The following is a 20,377-nucleotide window of genomic DNA, read 5'->3' as shown; positions in this document are numbered from 1 at the left end:
AGGTTAGGGTTTCGTCCGCGGTCTACGGTCTGCGAACTCCAGACCTCGCAGACGGCCGCGGACCGCAAACGTCTGCAGGTGTCCGCATCCAGGCGAATTCTTGTGTCCGCTTCGCATCCTCGAAATTAAGCCCCGCCCACTCCAAGTCATCCGCAAAATAATAAAAGACGATTGCACTGATTGCAGACGCCTGCGGACCGCAAAGTGTCCGCTGCAGACGAAATAAAAGACGGCTCAGCAAACTCGGCAGCGGTCCACAGCAGCCAAAAACCTCGCTGAGCTGTTGGGCAGTTCGCTGAGCAGCCATCTTGGAAAACGGGTAAATCCACCAGAATTTACCAACGCTTTCGTTGAGCTCAACGCTCAGCGGGTAATTTTCGTTGGGCAGTTGTGGACTTTAACAACGCATCCAGGTCGCTTTCCAGTTTTGCTGAGAAGATAGCGGCCTTTGTTTACTAACAAGTTTGCATCATCGCTTAGCGGATAACTAAAAATGGCGGACTGACGTCATTTCGCTGACTTCAATTTCCAACTTTAACAACGCGTCTGAAGTCATTAAGGCCCTCTGGCCACTGGTGAACCAAAAATTGCACACCAATTTTTTTATCATTTGTGAATTTTTCCTTCATTTCAACGGATTCGGATTCAGCTTGCAATCCTGATGAAAAATATGTACAATTGTAGGTAAGTATAATGGTAAGTTATTGTATTACAGAATTTTTTTGGAGTTTTTGGAAAGCACTGAAGGAATTTGCGAGTTCTGCAATACAATAATTTACCATTATATTTACCCTTAATTATATATATTTGTTGAGATAATACATTGAACAACAGATTTAGTACTTAATTCTTCTTTATTTTGTAAATTAAACCGGGACAGATTTCAGGACACGAACGTCCGACGCCATTACAATTCTGACAACAACAAGTGCTGCTCTCTAGCGTACATCAACATACTCAACACGCCTCCTTAAATTTATCTTTTATCTAAAGCCCACAGATGAATTTACAAACATTTTCAATGCAAGAGGCACTTAAAATTTAAAAACAAATTTGCTACAAAATTTAAAAATGATTTCGGTTTTTACGCCTCCTCAAATTTGTGTTTTTTTAATATCTAAAGTTATTAAGACTTTTTCAGACTTTTTCACTTGATGCTTTCAATATTACATATTCACTTTAAATTTAAATTCTGACGAAATTTTTCAAATTTAATTTTGCCAAGTGGCTTCGTAAATAAATCAGCTGTGTTCTCATTAGAATCAATTTTTATAATACCAATCACTCCCTTTCTATAGTTGTCATTAATGAAATGATAATGAATCTCAATATGTTTTGAGTTTTTGGTCAAATTTCTACGCTGAGCTATGTCTAAGGCTCCTGAGTTATCTTCAAACACTTTAATTGACGTTTTAAGTTCAATGTCAAAAAATTTATTTAATTCTTTAACAAATAATAATTCTGAGATGGCTTCCGACAAAGCAACATACTCAGCAAATGTACTACTTTTAGTAACAATATTCTGTTTTTTTGTTTTCCAAAACACTAAGTTTCCAAGAAAATTTATGACAAATCCAGAGGTCGACTTCCTATTTACACAATCTCCGGCCCAATCAGAGTCTGAGTAACAAACTAAAATTTCCGGATTTGCAGATTTTTTATAAATTAATTTCATATCCTTTTTCAAATATAAGTATTTCAGTACACGCAGAGCATATTTAAAGTGTGTTTGATCATAAGCAGTCATAAACCTGCTCAAATAGCTTACAGAAAATGCAATATCTGGCCGTGTTGCACAACTAACATAAAGAAGTGCTCCTATTAGGTTTCTGTAAGGTAAGTCTCCACATTCAATAGCTGGTTCCAATTTCAAGTTTTCTTCCATTGGTGTCTTATACAATTTGCTATTATGCCATATTTACGAGCTAGAGATTCAATATAATCACTTTGACTAAGTGTCATTTCCTGTGTGTGCAGATTGTAATTTACATCTATTCCTAGATATCTTTTAATTTTACCAAGATCTTCCATATGGAATTTAGCTTTTAATTTGTTTTTTACATCATTGATGCATGACACACTTTTACTACAAACTAGTAAATCATCAACAAATATGATAATATAGACAACTTCACCTTTTTGATTTTTCAATACATAAAGACATATTTCTATTAAACATTTTTCGAAACCTAAGTTTATCAAATGATCATCAAAGCAATCATACCACACCCGTGGGCTTTCTTTCAATCCATACAAAGCCTTTTTTAGCCTGTAGACTTTTCTTCTACTTTTGTAAAACCTGGTGGCTGGTTTACATTAACTTCAGAATTTATTTTACTGTTTAAAAATGCCGTCTCGACATCCATTTGATGTATATCTAATCCATTCTGACAACAATATGACAACAACACTTTCAAAGTTTCCATCCTTGCCACAGTCTCCTCTGTTAATTCCGTCCGTTGAAAACCTCTCACAACAAGCCTAACTTTATGATTGTTTTCTGCCTTCTTAGTAAAAATCCATTTAACATCTAATACTTCTTTATCTACTGGTTTGTTCACAAGAGACCATGTATCATTTTTATTTAAACTATTAAGCTCTTCCATCATTGCCTCATTCCATTTGTCAGCTTCATTACTCTTCATTGCCTCCTCATAGGTTAAAGCATCACAATAATTGACATAAATTAAGTTATTGTAAATGAAATCATCCTTGATATTGGATTTTCTTGGCCTAGCAGATCTTCTTAAGGTTTCATTATGTGCGTTTGCTTCACTGTCATCTACATCGTTTGCTTCACATCTCTCATCTACATCTCTACACAATTTTGTATTTTCATTGGGTTCATCTGATTCATTATCTGTCCTGAGGCCAATGCAATTGACATTGCCTTCTACAAATTCAACGTGCCTCGCAACGAAAACTTTGTTGTTTACAAGTACTCTGTAACCTACATTTTCATAGCTGACTAATATTCCTAAGTCTGCTTTTCTGTCGAATTTGGACTCTCTCTTCACATCTGGGACTCTGATAAATACTTTGCTCCCGTACAGTCTTAAATTACTAACATCAGGTTTTTTATTCATAAAAATCTCATAAGGAGTTTTAAGCTCATAAGTATTGGCTAAGGTACGATTTTTCAAGTATGCTGCTGTCTTTACTACTTCGGGCCAGTATTTTAAATCAATATTTGCCTCTGACAATAAGCATCTAGCTGTGTCCATAATGTAACGATTGAATCGCTCTGCACTTCCATTAAGCTCATGAACGTAAGGTGGACAAGGTTCTAGAAAAATACCTTTGCTTTTTGCGAAAGAGTAAATGTTGGAATTGATATACTCTTTTCCATTATCCAGCCTCAGTTTCTTTATCGTTTTACCAGTTAGATTACAAACTTCATTATAATATTCTGTGTAACAATCAAGGACTTGGTCTTTTGATTTGATGCAATACACTTTAGCAAGTTTACTATAATCATCAAGGAATGAAACAAAGTATTTTTCACCAGAATAGCCTGTGGTCTTATGGGGACCATTCACATCCGTATGCACTATTTCTAATATTTCCTTTGCTTTAGCTCGATTATTTTTAAAAGGCAGATTTGACATTTTACTTTGTATACAAATTGCACATTTCATAAAGGTAGATTCTAAACACTCTGGGCCTCCCTCTAACAAATTATCCTTACAAAGTAGATTCAGATATTTGAAAACGTGTCCTAGCTTACGATGCCACTTTTCTTTTGCTGACATTTTTCCTGAATTCTTACACGTGAACACATGACTCTCCGAAGAATTAGTGTGGACCAGACCTCTCAACTTATATAAACTGCCTTCTTTAACAGCAACAGCTATCAATTCTCCATTTTGGTTATCAATCTTTGACGTACTCCCTTTCGATATTATTTTATTTTCTGTGTAACTTTGGCGTAGCTTATCAAATTTGCTTTCATTTCTTTAACATAGAAAACATTCGGAAGAATAACTGGTACATTTTGTCCATACACAGAAAATGAAACTTCTACCTTTCCTACTTTAGTTGCCTTTAAGAAGCGGCCGTCTCCAATCTTGACATTTACTGGATCCTTTAATGTGATACTCTCACAAAAATATTCATCACTAGTGATTATATGATCTGTGCAACCACTATCTAGGAGCCGATCTATTTGATTATCATTGCTTAAATTTGTAGTATTACATGAAATACCTGTTGTGTTCACCACCACATTAAAGCAGTTACCGCTATCACTAACTTCAGAGCTACTTTGATCCTGCCGCCTTTGTCCCCGGTTGCCTCGATACCAGCTCCGATTTCCTCCGTACTGTCCTCGTTGACCTCCACGAAAATGACCTCTTTGACCTTGATGATGGCTTCTGTTCCCCCGGGAATGACCTCTTCTTGGAGCATGACCACCACGACCTCGATTGACACAATGATTACAGCTCTGCTGGTACTGTCCGTAGTTACCACAATTGTGACAAGTTACATGTTGCACCTCTTGAACACACTCGGATTGATAATGGCCTCGCTTTCCGCAGGAATAACAGGTCATAGTCTTATGCGAAACTACTCCAGTCACAAAAACACCTCCGCTCTCACCAGATTGATTATTATTGGCATCATCACTATACTGTTCTACTTTTGTCTTCAACTTCAGCTTACTTTTCAAGTAATCTACCGTTCGTTCAGCTTTCGGTAAAACGTCCATCATGTCACCAATATGACTCAAAGATGGTGGCAAAGCTTCAGCATATAATTCAACTTTTCGTCCTCAGTCACAGTTGCTCCAGCATTCTTCAACTCGTTCATGCCCTTTTCAAATTCATCAAAAAACTTCGTAGGGTCAGTCTTCTCTTTCAATTTCAAATTTTCTAAATTAGAACGACAGATAATCTGGAGCGCAGTTGACTCCTTCAGATACATTTCATCGAATTTTTTCATTATTTCATACGCACTTTCGCAATCACTCACGTATTCCAGCTGTCTATCCGAAATAGCACTGTAAATGAAGTTACCACGAGTGGTAACGTTTGTGTGCCTTTACATCCATGTGCTCCCAGTCCTCTTCTTCTTTCTGCTTCTTCTTTCGTTCCACTGTCACTTTGCACTTTTTGAACTCCAGAAATTTCAAAATGCGCTTTTTCCAATTTGTTTATGAATTACCGTCGAAAATAGGTAACATAACATCGTCACACTTGACCATTTTCACACTCATGGTGATTTTTCAAATACATCGAACAACAGATTTAGTACTTAATTCTTCTTTATTTCGTAAATTAAACCGGGACAGATTTCAGGACACGAACGTCCGACGCCATTACAATTCTGACTACAACAAGTGCAGCTCTCTAGCGTACATCAACATACTCAACAATATTTTTCATCAGGATTGCAAGATGAATCCGAATCCTTTGAAATGAAGGAAAAATTCACAAATGATAAAAAAATTTGTGTGCAATTTTTGGTCCACCAGTGACCAGAGGGCCTTAATGACAAGGGTCCGGCCGCCAGGTAAAGGCCGGCGTGGACACAATGGGAACTATACCCCGGTGAGCTCAGCGCTGACCCAGCGGCTCCTCGCCGGGATCCGACGTCGCAATTCTCGGCTCGCCCGAAAATGCCCGAATTTTTACTCTGTCTAATTGGTTTGCACGGACTATAAACAAGGAAGAACGGAATATCTGTTAGTTTTTAAGTTTCTCAATCTCGGTAGTAACATACCATATAGCTACTTGTACCAGTATGTACCTGAGTTGAAGTACACTCATGCAAGTAGGGTAGGTGGGGGTAAGAGTACGCACGGGGCAAAAGTACGCAACGCACTTTTTTCGCGTGCTTTGTTTGAATTTATGATGGCACCGGATGTTGGTTGTTGGCAACATTGAGTTTCACTTGTTGACGAAGTTTTGTGTGAAGTGGCTGTGTTTTGACGGAATTATGAGGCAAGTTCACTTTTCATGCAGAAAAGATCGATTTTTTTAGTATTTGTATTGTCTGTTGTGAGTAAAATAGTAGATGGAGAAAATCTGACAGACACTGTATCAAAGTTTTATAGTGTTGGCTTTGAAAATCCGTGGTTGTTTTCTCACCTTGGGCCTTGGGCTCAAAGTTTTAGCTTATGTTGTCCAATGTTTACAAATAGGGTAAGAGTACGCAGCCAGAATGGGGCGAAAGTACGCGCCCAAAAGTGGGGCATAGTGGAGGAAGGGGGTATAGGAACTTCAAAATAGAAGATGTAGGCAGCTTAGTAAGTATCTTAATAAATTTTTATGTTCCTTTGTTTAATTTGGGCAATTCAACTTTTTTATTTTCCTGTTTAAAAAAAATTTACTTCGAAAATTTTTGGGAGCTTGTTGAGACTGAATTATTTTTTTTTTTTTTCACAGTAAAAGTGGTTAGGCACTATTGGCATCACCCACTAAGACCAGTTTCAGTCTTTTTCCGGGATTTAACAGCGATTTGGAGCCCAGGAGATGTTTTCAAAAGAAAAATTTCACCTGCGTACTTTCGCCTCATTAAATGGGGCAAAAGTATGCATTTTTTAAAAAATTCGTCACGGCGATGGATTTTATTTCTAAATTCGGACAACGCAGGGCATTTGTGCGCGAGGGCTTGCAGTAGGTGCATGACCACTTTTCCCGCCTTAAAAGTCGATTCGGTCACGAAAATGCGAGAAAACCCAAAAAATGCGTATTCTTACCCCCACCTATCCTACTACACAGTTTGATGAATGGAAGTTTGGGTATTTCTGGTTTTGATAATGTACTTTGGCGCAAAGTTGGTAGACCCAGGTCAGTCCGTTAGGAAAGTTGAGTGTGATAATCTTTTGAAACCGATGGGGAGGACTGTCTACGGTGCCAAAAGATTCCCCCGATTTGCACCTCTTCCTCTGCTGTTCCCCCCTTTCGATTACATTGTTTTTATGTACATCGGGGAGATCGAGGGTGATCCATGCAACGGAGCAGCACAAATCAGGGAGCCTTCTGGAAAGTAGTGAAACAGCAAATGTAACAAAAAGGCTAATGTTAGAAGACACGGCACAACAAATTTCAGATTTTGGTTTGTCCTTGGAACCAAACCAATTTTTATCGATTTCTAGACGCTAAAGAAGTCCGAAAATGCCCATATTAACTTCAGGAATTTGTCTGGTACTCAGGACGCCGCCATTTTAAAGGACACCGCACACCTCTTATGGGAAGCTGCACCATGAAGAATTGCCTTCTGACTTATGTATTTCGATTCTCCTCAAGATGCTGATCAAAAGGTATAATTGCGCCAACTTTCTACGATGCACCGTTTTCGCAAAAAACCTATGAGAAGATTCAATTATTCGGTGATAAAAAGCCAGAAAGATTCCTCATTTCAGTGCTCGATTGACAAGCGGCTGTGTGTCAAAAAGGAAATCATGGGGACTCCCGCACCGAGCGGCCGTAGGGTGGTCCTTATTTTGGACTTTTGAGAAATTCTAAGTTCGGAACCCTGCAATCGGTTCCTTTTTATGAAAAAATAACGGGGGAAAAAAGGAAAAAAAAAAAAAAAATTTTTACCCATGTCGCTATGGCGCCGAAGTTGCGGCGCACGAAAATACGATTTTCAGCAAATCGGGCTTTCACGGCATTTCGCCCTGAACTTTGGGCACGCATTATTGCGTGTAGACGTATGGAAATTTGCACTAGTACACATTTTTTAGTGCTCTTTCACGTGAAATCATCAGATTTGGGCTAAACATCATGCAAATGCATGTTTCCAACCCTCAAAGTTACGGAAAAACACGATTTTTCGGGTCCTAATCAGGGGTTACGTTTATAGGCAGTGTCTACTGAAACATGATGATTCAAAAAAAAAAGGCGTGATAAATTGCCGTTAGTACTAAGTTTTACCGTAGTTCAACGTAAAATTTGCGTTTAAGATCTATACGCGCGGATCTAGGATCAGCTGAAACACGTTGAAGCATGTTAAGATGGCTCCTCCAGGATTCGCTGGATGACAAGACTACACTATTGTACTCGTTCATACATGTAAAATTTTGTCGCAATTCTTCCAACTATGCTCAGTCGACGGCAGTTTTCTATTGGGAGTGGACGCATTGTAGATACGCCATTTATTATGGTTGTTTCGATATTGACACGCTCTTAAGTTTAATTAGTCATAATGCCCCAAACTCGACGCGATACTTCGGTATTCTTGATTGGTCATTATCAGCCCCAAATTATTGGTAGCAAACTACCCTCCAGCGGTGATGTGTTGCGAGTTCTATTTTTTAATATCCTTGAGGTGGGAATCAAAGACATGAAATCCCGAACATGAAACCTTCCCTTCATTTTTTTTTCTTTGATTTAGCAGGAACTTTCTATCTTCTTCGAGTCCAACATAATGAGCTAATCCTTCTACAAGCGCCTCTGCATGAGAAATGTCGAATAAATCGTCCAGTTCATCAACGAAATCCTGTCTCTTACGAATGTCAGCAGGAAAATTCTTACTTTTACTTTTAGTCAGATTTCTATGTGCCGCATGTAAATTTTCTAATTTTTTCACGCAATCGTGGTGATGTTTTGTGGTGATTCTGGCTTTTTCCCAAAATGTTAAAGCTTCTTTTATAACTAGAAATGCACTTTTATGCACGTCTTTGATTCCCACCTCATGGATATTAAAAAATAGAACTCGCAACACATCACCGTTGGAGGGTAGATTGCTACCAATAATTTGGGGTTGATAATGACCAATCAAGAATACCGAAGTATTGCGTCGAGTTTGGGGCATTATGACTAATTAAACTTAAGAGCGTGTCAATATCGAAACATCCATAATAAATCGCGTATCTACAATGCGTCCACTCCCAATAGAAAACTGCCGTCGACTGAGCATAGTTGGAAGAATTGCGACAAAATTTTACATGTATGAACGAGTACAATAGTGTAGTCTTGTCATCCAGCGAATCCTGGAGGAGCCATCTGAACATGCTTCAACGTGTTTCAGCTGATCCTAGATCCGCGCGTATAGATCTTAAACGCAAATTTTACGTTGAACTACGGTAAAACTTAGTACTAACGGCAATTTATCACGCCTTTTTTTTTTTTTAAATCATCATGTTTCAGTAGACACTGCCTATAAACGTAACCCCTGATTAGGACCCGAAAAATCGTGTTTTTCCGTAACTTTGAGGGTTGGAAACATGCATTTTCATAATTTTTAGCCCAAATCTGATAATTTCACGTGAAAGAGCACTAAAAAATGTGTACTAGTGCAAATTTTCATACGTCTACATGCAATAATGCGTTCCCAAAGTTCAGGGCGAAATGCCGTGAAAGCCCGATTTGCTGAAAATCGTATTTTCGTGCGCCGCAACTTCGGCGCCATTGCGACATGGGTAAAAATTTTTTTTTTTTTTTTTCCTTTTTTCCCCCGTTATTTTTTCATAAAAAGGAACCGATTGCAGGGTTCCGAACTTAGAATTTCTCAAAAGTCCAAAATAAGGACCACCCTAGAGCGGCAGTCTTATCTCGGATTCCGCACGCCGTTTTGCTCGACCACCATCCAAATCAGATTCTTGAGGAGCATAAGAACAGGAAAGTCTGAACGTCTACCGAGCGAGTGCGGGAGGGAGATAGCCCCTGAGTCGGCAGGTACAGATAAGAAGACGGACACATGCCACGTTTTTTCCTTATTCACATCGGGCCTGTTCTCATATGCTTTGTTCTTTTTTATTCATAGGTTTTTTGCGAAAACGGTGCATCGTAGAAAGTTGGCGCAATTATAACTTTTGATCAGCATCTTGAGGAGAATCGAAATACATAAGTCAGAAGGCAATTCTTCATGGTGCAGCTTCTCATAAGAGGTGTGCGGGGTCCTTTTCCAAAATTGAGAAAATCCACGATTAGATTTTTGCAAAGATCTCCTTAACGGTTCATTCCACAAAAAAAAAAAAAAAAAAAAAAAAAAAAAAAAAAAAAAAAAAACACAGCAGAAAGAGCTTAAAATGTTCTACCGAAATCACCCTCTCTTGTTTTTCTAGCTGAATTTTTTGGTCGTGGTTCTAGCTTAACGTTTTCTTCCAAAATTAGCTAAGAAAAGGCGCAATTTTGCTGATTGTAGGAGAAACTTTGCTTCACATTTCCAGAAAAAAACTGTTATGCTCATTGAAAAAAGCGTAAAATTTACTTTTAGGAAACTTATGTCAATAGTTCCTAAATTCGATTTAATCCTGGGAAACAGCAGTTTATTAGCTCCGCCCTTAAATTGTGATTTTGTCGACATTCTCCTTTAAAATCAAGGAAAAAAGAAGAAAAAACCTAAGAGAGAAGGAAAAACCTAAAAAACGGTGCCGCAAGCGGCAGGGTTTTCGTTGAGTTGCTGGCAAGTAGGAGACGGTTCTTTTTGTAGTCTGCGCATTTACTGCGGCATGAGTGTATTTTTCGAAGTGTAGCGTCACATTGGGGAATGAAATCATTTACCCTTTCCTTCTTGCCACAGATATGTTTCAAGAAGCAGTTCCCCTTGGCTGAATAAACTTGACCTTGGATCCCAGTTATGATTCATACTAAATTCAAACCTATCCATTCCCTTTTTAGTGCATTTTCCGAAGAAAATACACTATTGCATTCTCCCATGATGTCGGACCCAGACCCGAGACCTTGTGAAGAGCACCGATCACGGGTCGTAGATCACGAAAATATATGCCATTCAAATTCATGTGTATATATGTATGTATGTATGTATGTATATACAGGGTGATCCAAAAGTCCCTTCCACCCCCTCTAACTTTTTACCTAATTGAGGTAAAGATTTGAAACTTGGGGGATATTCCTAGGTCAAAGGGAGCTACTTTTTGGCCCCCCTAAAATTTTCAGGGGGCCCCCCTTGGGGGGCTACGGACCCCAACTTTTGATTTTCAAATAGGAAGACCCCCTTTGTGATAGCTCGTTCGAAAGAGCATAAAAAAAGAAAACTTTTCGCGCAAACCCGAAGTCAATATCTCAAACCGTTTCAAAATGGCGGCCGGTTAAAGTTCAAAATGGCCGAAAATTCACACCGGTTATTTGTCGATGGATTTGCGCGAAAATCGGTATGTAGGGGTATTTTGACACGAGAAAAACGAATTTAACGTTAAATTTTCAAAAAAACCGAAATTTCCAAAATGGCTGCCGGTCAAAGTTCAAAATGACCAAAAATTGATTTTTTTAGAAATCTAAGTTCAAATTTGTTTATCTTGTGCCAAAATACTCTCAAATTCCAAGTTTTAGGCAAATCCATCAGCAAAAAACCGAGGTGACAATTTTCGGCCATTTTAAACTTTAACCGGCGGCCATTTTGGAAATTTCGGTTTTTTTTTAAAATCTAACGTTGAATTCGTTTTTCTCGTGTCAAAATACCCCTACATACCGATTTTCGCGCAAATCTATCGACAAATAACCGGTGTGAATTTTCGGCCATTTTGAACTTTAACCGGCCGCCATTTTGAAACGGTTTAAGATATTGACTTCGAGTTTGCGCGAAAAGTTTTCTTTTTTTATGCTCTTTCGAACGAGCTATCACAAAGGGGGTCTTCCTATTTGAAAATCAAAAGTTGGGGTCCGTAGCCCCCCAAGGGGGGCCCCCCTGAAAATTTTAGGGGGGCCAAAAAGTAGCTCCCTTTGACCTAGGAATATCCCCCAAGTTTCAAATCTTTACCTCAATTAGGTAAAAAGTTAGAGGGGGTGGAAGGGACTTTTGGATCACCCTGTATGTATGTATGTATGGTTGTATGTACAGGGTGAGCGAAAAGTCCCCGACCCCCCCTCTAACTTTTGAACGAATTGAGCTAGGGTAATGAAACTTTGGGGATGTTCCTATCTCAAAGGGGACCATCTTTTGGGGGGGTCAAAATTTTGGTCCCCCCCTCAGGGGGGGACGGGGGCCCCCCAACTTTTTTTTTTTTCAAATGGCAACCCCTATCTTGTGATACCTCATTCGAAAGAACATAAACACTAAGAATTTTGGCGCAAACCGCAGATCAATATCTTAATTTTTGACCGAGTTATGATAGGTCAAAGGTCAAATTTGACCTATTTTCAAAAAAATCTTAACTCCGGTTCAAATTATCGTAAAGAAAAAATAAAACGGGAAAATTTACCAAATTGTGTCCGCTTTTAAGTAAAAATTGCAAAAATCACTTCGATTTAATTTTAAGGGGGGGCTCGGACCCCCAAATACGTCAATTCAAAGGTCATTCAATTTTCCCGCGAGACAAGCCAATTTCCCCTGGATTTGCCTCCACATTATCTCAGTAAGGTCAAAATCAGTTCAACATTACGTTGGCAAGTCCCCAAATTTCGGGAAAAGTTAAAAAAAAACGAAATTTAAGGTAATTAAATTTGACCGTTTAAATATCCTTTTTTTTAAACTTTTCCCGAAATTTGGGGACTTGCCAACGTAATGTTGAACTGATTTTGACCTTACTGAGATAATGTGGAGGCAAATCCAGGGGAAATTGGCTTGTTTCGCGGGAAAATTGAATGACCTTTGAATTGACGTATTTGGGGGTCCGAGCCCCCCCTTAAAATTAAATCGAAGTGATTTCTGCAATTTTTACTTAAAAGCGGACACAATTTGGTAAATTTTCCCGTTTTATTTTTTCTTTACGATAATTTGAACCGGAGTTAAGATTTTTTTGAAAATAGGTCAAATTTGACCTTTGACCTATCATAACTCGGTCAAAAATTAAGATATTGATCTGCGGTTTGCGCCAAAATTCTTAGTTTTTTATGTTCTTTCGAATGAGGTATCACAAGATAGGGGTTGCCATTTGAAAAAAAAAAGTTGGGGGGCCCCCGCGCCCCCCCTGAGGGGGGGACCAAAATTTTGACCCCCCCAAAAGATGGTCCCCTTTGAGATAGGAACATCCCCAAAGTTTCATTTCCCTAGCTCAATTCGTTCAAAAGTTAGAGGGGGGGTCGGGGACTTTTCGCTCACCCTGTACATATGTATGTATGTATCTCATTAATATAAACTTCGAAGGATTCTGCCTTTTTCTATTTCACTCGAGGGGAAGTGTCCCCTCCCGGACTCTCTTCCCCACCCGGTGACTGACGCTGCGCTGTGCTGAACGGTTCAGCCTGAACCTTTCCCCTACGTCTGACCGTTCCCCACTCCTCTGTCAATCGAACCATATGCCACCGCTTACGTATTATCGCTCGCCCACCCAGGTACCTAGCGGCCAGCGGTCAGTTGATGATAAATCTCGATCATGCTCCTACGCAGCTACGCATTGACTACGCCAGCTAATTACTTTCTAATAATTAGAATTTCTTCGATAATAGTTTTCTTTATTTATTCGACTGTATTTTTTTCTCTGTTCTACTGTGATTTCCTTGGTTCTCTACTGTGTTTTTTCTAAATCTCTGAGTCAGAAATCTGAAGCACTTCGGTATGCACCGAGTACTTCAGATGTGTGACCTGAAATCTTCGGTATATACCGAACTACTTCAATTGTCTGACCCGAACTTCGGCAGATGGACCTTAACTTTTCGGATGCGTGATCCGAAAACTTGAGAGATCCATATGATCTCAGCTTCGGGTTCCATGCACAAATTTTTTTCTCCGTGTTTCCTTTTAGGGGACGCAACTAAAATTTCAGTAAATTTTTTTTAGAAAAGTAAAGAAAAAAAAAAAGGGAAAAAAGTGGCTAACGATGGTTCCTCACCTTCACGTGGTGTTGGCTGTTTTTACTAAGTGGGAACCGTCCATTTTAAGATACAGTCTATTTCTTGCCCTGCCATTATTATTCTACAAGTTAATTGTGGAGTGAGAATTTCATAATGTTTTCTATGAAATCTTCAAAATATAGTGATAAAAAATGTGCAACTACTACAAAATCGGCTCGCGAAGCGAGCCGAATGTCACTCGCGTAGCGAGTGACCGGGGGTCCAGGGGGCGTAGCTCCCGGCTAGGCGTGACGGGCGCGCGAAGCGCGCCCAGAACGCCTAGTATATGTATGTATGTATACAGGGTGTACCAAAAGTCCGTCCCACCCCTGCTAACTTTTGAACGAATTGAGCTAGGGTAATGAAACTTTGGGAATGTTCCTATCTCAAAGGGGACCATCTTTTGGGGGGGTCAAAATTTTGGTCCCCCCTCAGGGGGGGCGCGGGGGGCCCCCAACTTTTTTTTTTCAAATGGCAACCCCTATCTTGTGATACATCATTCGAAAGAGCATAAAAAACTAAGAATTTTGGCGCAAACCGCAGATCAATATCTTACTTTTTGACCGAGTTATGATAGGTCAAAGGTCAAATTTGACCTATTTTCAAAAAATCATAACTCCGGTTCAAATTATCGTAAAGAAAAAAATAAAACGGGAAAATTTACCAAATTGTGTCCGCTTTTAAGTAAAAATTGCAGAAATCACTTCGCTGTAATTTTAAGGGGGGGGGGGGGCTCGGACCCCCAAATACGTCAATTCAAAGGTCATTCAATTTTCCCGCGAAAAAAGGCAATTTCCCCTAGATTTGCCTCCACATTATCTCAGTAAGGTCAAAATTAGTTCAACATTACGTTGGCAAGTCCCAAAATTTCGGGAAAAGTTAAAAAAAAACGAAATTTAAACGGTCAAATTTAATCACCTTGAATTTCGTTTTTTTTTAACTTTTCCCGAAATTTGGGGACTTGCCAACGTAATGTTGAACTAATTTTGACCTTACTGAGATAATGTGGAGGCAAATCTAGGGGAAATTGCCTTTTTTCGCGGGAAAATTGAATGACCTTTGAATTGACGTATTTGGGGGTCCGAGCCCCCCCCTTAAAATTACAGCGAAGTGATTTCTGCAATTTTTACTTAAAAGCGGACACAATTTGGTAAATTTTCCTGTTTTATTTTTTTCTTTACGATAATTTGAACCGGAGTTATGATTTTTTGAAAATAGGTCAAATTTGACCTTTGACCTATCATAACTCGGTCAAAAATTAAGATATTGATCTGCGGTTTGCGCCAAAATTCTTAGTTTTTTATGCTCTATCGAATGATGTATCACAAGATAGGGGTTGCCATTTGAAAAAAAAAAGTTGGGGGCCCCCCGCGCCCCCCCTGAGGGGGGACCAAAATTTTGACCCCCCCAAAAGATGGTCCCCTTTGAGATAGGAACATTCCCAAAGTTTCATTACCCTAGCTCAATTCGTTCAAAAGTTAGCAGGGGTGGGACGGACTTTTGGTACACCCTGCATATGCATGTATGTATGTATTTCCGCCTTTTTAAGATTTTTCGAATTTTGAGTAGTTATATCTTTCTTACGTTGAAAGATATTTTGACCAATTTTTTTGCATTTAGTAGAGACTCATTAGAACTACTATTCTGCGAAAAAAAATTGAAATTTGGGGCAATAAATTTTGAGGGGTGGGGCTCGAAAGTGGGGGAAGGTTAAATCTTGTCCACTCGATAACTCGAGCGAAAATGAATATTTTGAGCTGAAATTCTTATGGGTGGTAGTTCTCCCCTCGGACTGGTTTGGTATTGAATTTGAGCTAAATCGGCTGAGCCGTTTAAAAATGGCGAGCTTTGAAAGTGTTAGGCGGGGGGTGCGCGGCATGAGGGGAGCCGGCCGGAGCAGGGCCGCACAGTGGGTCAGGGGAAAAAGTATTTAGACAAGCTGATCGTCGCACAGTGGGTCAGGGGGAAGAAGTTTTTGGACCAAATTTTCGTCGCACAGTGGGTCAGGGGGAGGAAGTTTTTGGACAAAATTTTCGTCGCACAGTGGGTCAGGGGGAAGAAGTTTTTGAACGAGCTTTTCGTCGCTCAGTGGTTCAGGGGAAGGAAGATTTTGGATAAACTGCGCGTTGCACAGTGGGTCAGGTGAAGAAAGTTTTTGGAAGAACTGTTCGTGGCACAGCGGCCCAAGGAAAGGAAATATCTGGAAAAAACTATCGATTACACAATGACTTACAGACGTACGATTTTATTACTACAAAAATCCCACTTCGGTAAATGCACTTCCTTTCCGCGGTGGATGCGCGGGACACTTAAAAAGAAGAATAAAAACTAGATGTGATGCAGACGACTCTGAAAAGACGCGCGCTTCGCGCGCGTCCTGGGGGGGCTTGAGGGGCGAAGCCCCTCCCGCTCCAAAGAACCGGCGCGGAGCGAAGCGGAGCGCCGTTTTTTTTTTTGTTTTTGCTTTTTTTTTTAAGACTCTCACCTGAGCGGATTTAATATTGAGGAAAAATTAATTGGACGTTGAGAAATATTTTCACGCAACCCCCCCCCCTCCCCCCTCTCGCCTGTATAACACATAAATGACCGCTAATACAAAACGCATGAGCCGATTTTGCTGAAATTCTGTAGGAAACCAGACTTAGTGGGCCTCTAACTACCATTTGAATCTCAACTCAAGATATCATTTTTATTCGAGATTTAGCGCCACTCCCCCCCCCCCCCCGTAAAAACGGTAAATTGCCACTATCATGGAACGCGTTGGCCAATTTCGCTGAAATTCAATAGGAAACCAGTCTTAGTAAATCTCTAACTACCATCAAAATTTCAGCTCAAAATATTCATTTTTACTCGAGTTATCGCGTGGACAAAATTAAACCTCCCCCCCACTTTGACCCCTCACTGTGCGAAAAGTAATCAACGTATTCCGATTTTTTTCTTCTTAGTTTAAAAGTACTCTTAGGGGACTATAAACCCCAGAAGTTTCGTTTCAACAAACATAAAAATTTACTGCCATTCGGATTTCTAAAAACTGAAAAATCCTCACGCTGGCTGAAATACACACACACACACACACACCCTCACACACACACACACACACACACACACACACACACACACACACACACATATATATATATATATATATATATATATATATATATATATATATATATATATATATATGACATAGGAAATTTACCTTATTTATTCAGCTTGCAGCCATAAAAAATCGAAACATTAGTTCCTACGCATCCGCAACGTTTCGCCCCGCATGGGGGGCATCCTCAGGCAGGCACACATTATAACTTAAAAACTATTCATAAAACTGATCGATTGTCCACGCGAAATGTTAAAATCGTCGAATGTCTACGCGGAAAAATAAAAACTTTTAAAAACACGAGAACTAAAACTACAACGGTGGCCACCACGAAACTCCGACTCGTACGTTTTTACAGCAAAACCAAGATCTTTTGATAGTGGAGGCTGACAAGAGTAACAAAACCGTCATTATTACAAAAGCAGATTATCACAGGAAAATGTTGCAGTTACTTAGAGATGAAACAGTATACTCTAAAATTAATAGGGACTTGTCTAACACGCAGCAATTGAAAAATAACACCATGGTGAATGACTGGTGCAAAAGAGGGTTAATTTCCAAACAAACGATGGAATGGTTAACCACAAAAAATGCTGTGGCCCCCAAGATTTATGGACTTGTCAAACTTCACAAACCGGGTAATCCACTAAGGCCTATAGTCAGTTGTATCGACTCCCCATTTTATAAGATGTCGAAGTTTTTGAGTAATACATTGTCCAAAGTGGTTGGAAAGACTAAGTCTTTTATACAGGATTCCTTCCATTTTCGTAATTTCATTAAACACCAAAAAATTCCGGAGCATTACATGCTGGCCTCCTTAGATGTTATTTCTTTGTACACAAATATCCCACTCGAATTAATCGAAACAGTCATAGAGGAATATTGGGACAAGATCAAGCACCATACTAAATTGCCGAAAAAGGAGTTCCTCTATGCATTAAAAGTATGTGCAACTTCTACCTTTTTTCAGTACCAAGAAGAATTTTATCAACAAATTTCTGGTGTTGCGATGGGAGGACCTGTTTCAGCAGTGATAGCAAATTTGGTAATGGAATATATAGAAGGGAAAATATTGGCCTCACTTAAATGCAGTGTAACCTTCTATAAACGGTTTGTAGACGATTGCATCACATGTTTTCCAAAAAATTTACATGTATACATTTTAGAGCACTTCAATTCGTTTCATCCTAAAATCCAATTCACCATAGAGACGGAAAAAAATGGATCACTTAATTTCTTGGATATGACCATAGACCATCATGAAGGTCAAAAAATAAACACGAAGTGGTATCAAAAACCAACATCGTCTGGTAGGTACATGAATTATTTTTCAAATGTACCCTTCCATTGGAAAGCAAATGTTGTGAGCAATTTATTTCAACGCGCCTACAAGTTATCAGATAAACAATACCGCCAGGAAAGCATGGATAGAGCACGTACGTTGCTTTTAGGAAATGGCTATCCACCTACTCTACTGGACAAGATGATGCGTAAATGCAAGTATATTTGCGAGAAAGAAGAAAATAAAATTTCGAAGGAGAAAGTAGATGTTGGCAATGTCGTGAAAATGCCGTATATAAGGGGACTCAGTGAAAAATTGAAAAAGTGCTGGAAGCCCTATAACTTCTTTCCAGTTTTCAGTAACCCAAATTCGAATAAACGGTTTTTCTCGAAATTGAAGAGTACAGTACCGACTGAAAAGACCTCCGGTGTTGTTTACAAGATAAACTGTCTGGATTGCAATGTTGCCTATATAGGTCATACCAAACGCTACCTAGGGGAACGAATACGGTCACACAAGTATGACAAAAAGGAGAAAACTGCTTTGCACCAACACAGCCAAGAACAACAGCACAGTTTTAACTTCAAAAATCCGGAAGTACTTGTCAGGGAACCCAATTTCAGGGCAAGGCTGTATCATGAAGCCATACAGATTAAACGGTGCTCAAACTCCATTAATTTCAGAACTGACACCGATGTACTGGGCACGGCGTACAGTGCTTTCTTCTGATTGTTTACGTGTGCTATCTATTTACTCCTCGCGGTGACGGGCTCTCTTTGTTTATAGTCAGTTTTCAAGCAGTTATACGAGTCGGAGTTTCGTGGTGGCCACCGTTGTAGTTTTAGTTCTCGTGTTTTTAAAAGTTTTTATTTTTCCGCGTAGACATTCGACGATTTTAACATTTCGCGTGGACAATCGATCAGTTTTATGAATAGTTTTTAAGTTATAATGTGTGCCTGCCTGAGGATGCCCCCCATGCGGGGCGAAACGTTGCGGATGCGTAGGAACTAATGTTTCGATTTTTTATGGCTGCAAGCTGAATAAATAAGGTAAATTTCCTATAAATATTACAGCCATTTTATCTTGATATATATATGACATATATATTCGTGATCTACGACTCGAGATCGGTGCTCTTTAGGGACATGGTCCCAGGTCTAGGTCCCACCATGAGGGAGACTGCAAACCAGTCCTGGAGGCAAACTACCATCCTTACAAATTTCAGCTCCAAATATTCATTTTAACTCGAGTTATCGAGTGGACAAGATTTGACCTCCCCCCCCCCCCAATTTCGAGCCCCACCCCTCAAAATCTGTTGCCTCAAATTACAATTTTTTTTCGCAGAATAGTTGCTCTAATGAGTCTCTACTAAATGCCAAAAAATTGGACAACATATCTTTCAAGGTAAGAAAGATATAACTACTCAACAATCGAAAAATCTTAAAAAGGCGGAAATACATACGTACATATATACTTACTAGCCGTTCTCGCGCGCCCGGCACGTCTAGCCAGGGGGCTGCGCTCCCTAGACCCCCGGTTGCTCGCTACGCGAGTGACATTCGGCGCGCTTCGCCAATTTTGTAGTAGTTGCACATTTTTTATCACTTTATTATGAAGATTTCATAGAAAAAATTATTAAGTTTTCACTCCACAGTTAACTTGTAGAATAATAATGACGGGGCAAGAGATAGACTGTATCTTGAAATGGACGGTTCCCACTTAGTAGAAACAGCCAACACCACAAGAAGGCGAGGAACCATCTTTAGCCACTTTTTTTTTTTACTTTTCTGAAAAAATCAGTGAAATTTTAGTTGCGCTTCCTTAAATGAGAAATATTAACATAAATTTCCCTTTCTTACAGTGTTGTTAAAGTAGTAAAAAGTTATCCAGTGGGAAATTTCATTTATATTCCCGGTGGGCCTGCTACTCAAAATTTGAATAAATTTGCCGTTATTCAATTGAGCTGGTCCTATGAAATCCCATAAACCCATTAAATTTACATTGACAGGTTGGAAGTCCGTCTTACGACACACAATGTCAAAAAACAAATTAATTGTGTCGCCAGACAACACGTCCTGCAATACGTCATCAATTGAAGCTGGATTCATGATTATTTTATCAAAAACATCCTCAGAGAACAAAGGGTAGGAAAAGAAATATCAGAACAGAAAGGAAAAGAACAGACAGAATAACGCAGAAGAGATTCAAGAAAAACACAGTATAACAGAGAAAAAAATACAGAAAAATAACAAGGAAAACGACTCCACTAGGGTAATCTAAGCTCAGCTGGGTGTGAGCATGAGCTAGATAAAATAA

General features: G+C 39.4%; 1 protein-coding gene across 3 annotated transcripts in view; it reads left to right on the top strand.

Annotated features, from left to right (window-relative positions):
• LOC109037801 (uncharacterized) overlaps positions 1-20,377 on the top strand; it is a 171,976-nt gene that overhangs the window by 13,898 nt on the left and 137,701 nt on the right. Inside the window, exon 1 of one of the 3 annotated variants that reach the window (XM_072297259.1) lies at positions 17,165-19,110. The exons of the other annotated variants lie outside the window; for them this stretch is intronic. The gene's annotated coding sequence lies outside the window, so the exon portion shown is untranslated. Of the gene's footprint in view, positions 1-17,164; positions 19,111-20,377 lie in introns of those variants that run through there. 3 annotated transcript variants of the gene reach the window in all.

The sequence above is a fragment of the Bemisia tabaci genome, chromosome 2 (genome assembly GCF_918797505.1).
Source record: "Bemisia tabaci chromosome 2, PGI_BMITA_v3".
NCBI classification, from domain to species: Eukaryota; Metazoa; Arthropoda; class Insecta; order Hemiptera; family Aleyrodidae; genus Bemisia; species Bemisia tabaci.
Note: the sequence above shows the minus strand (reverse complement) of the source record. Positions and strands in the feature narration are given on the sequence as shown.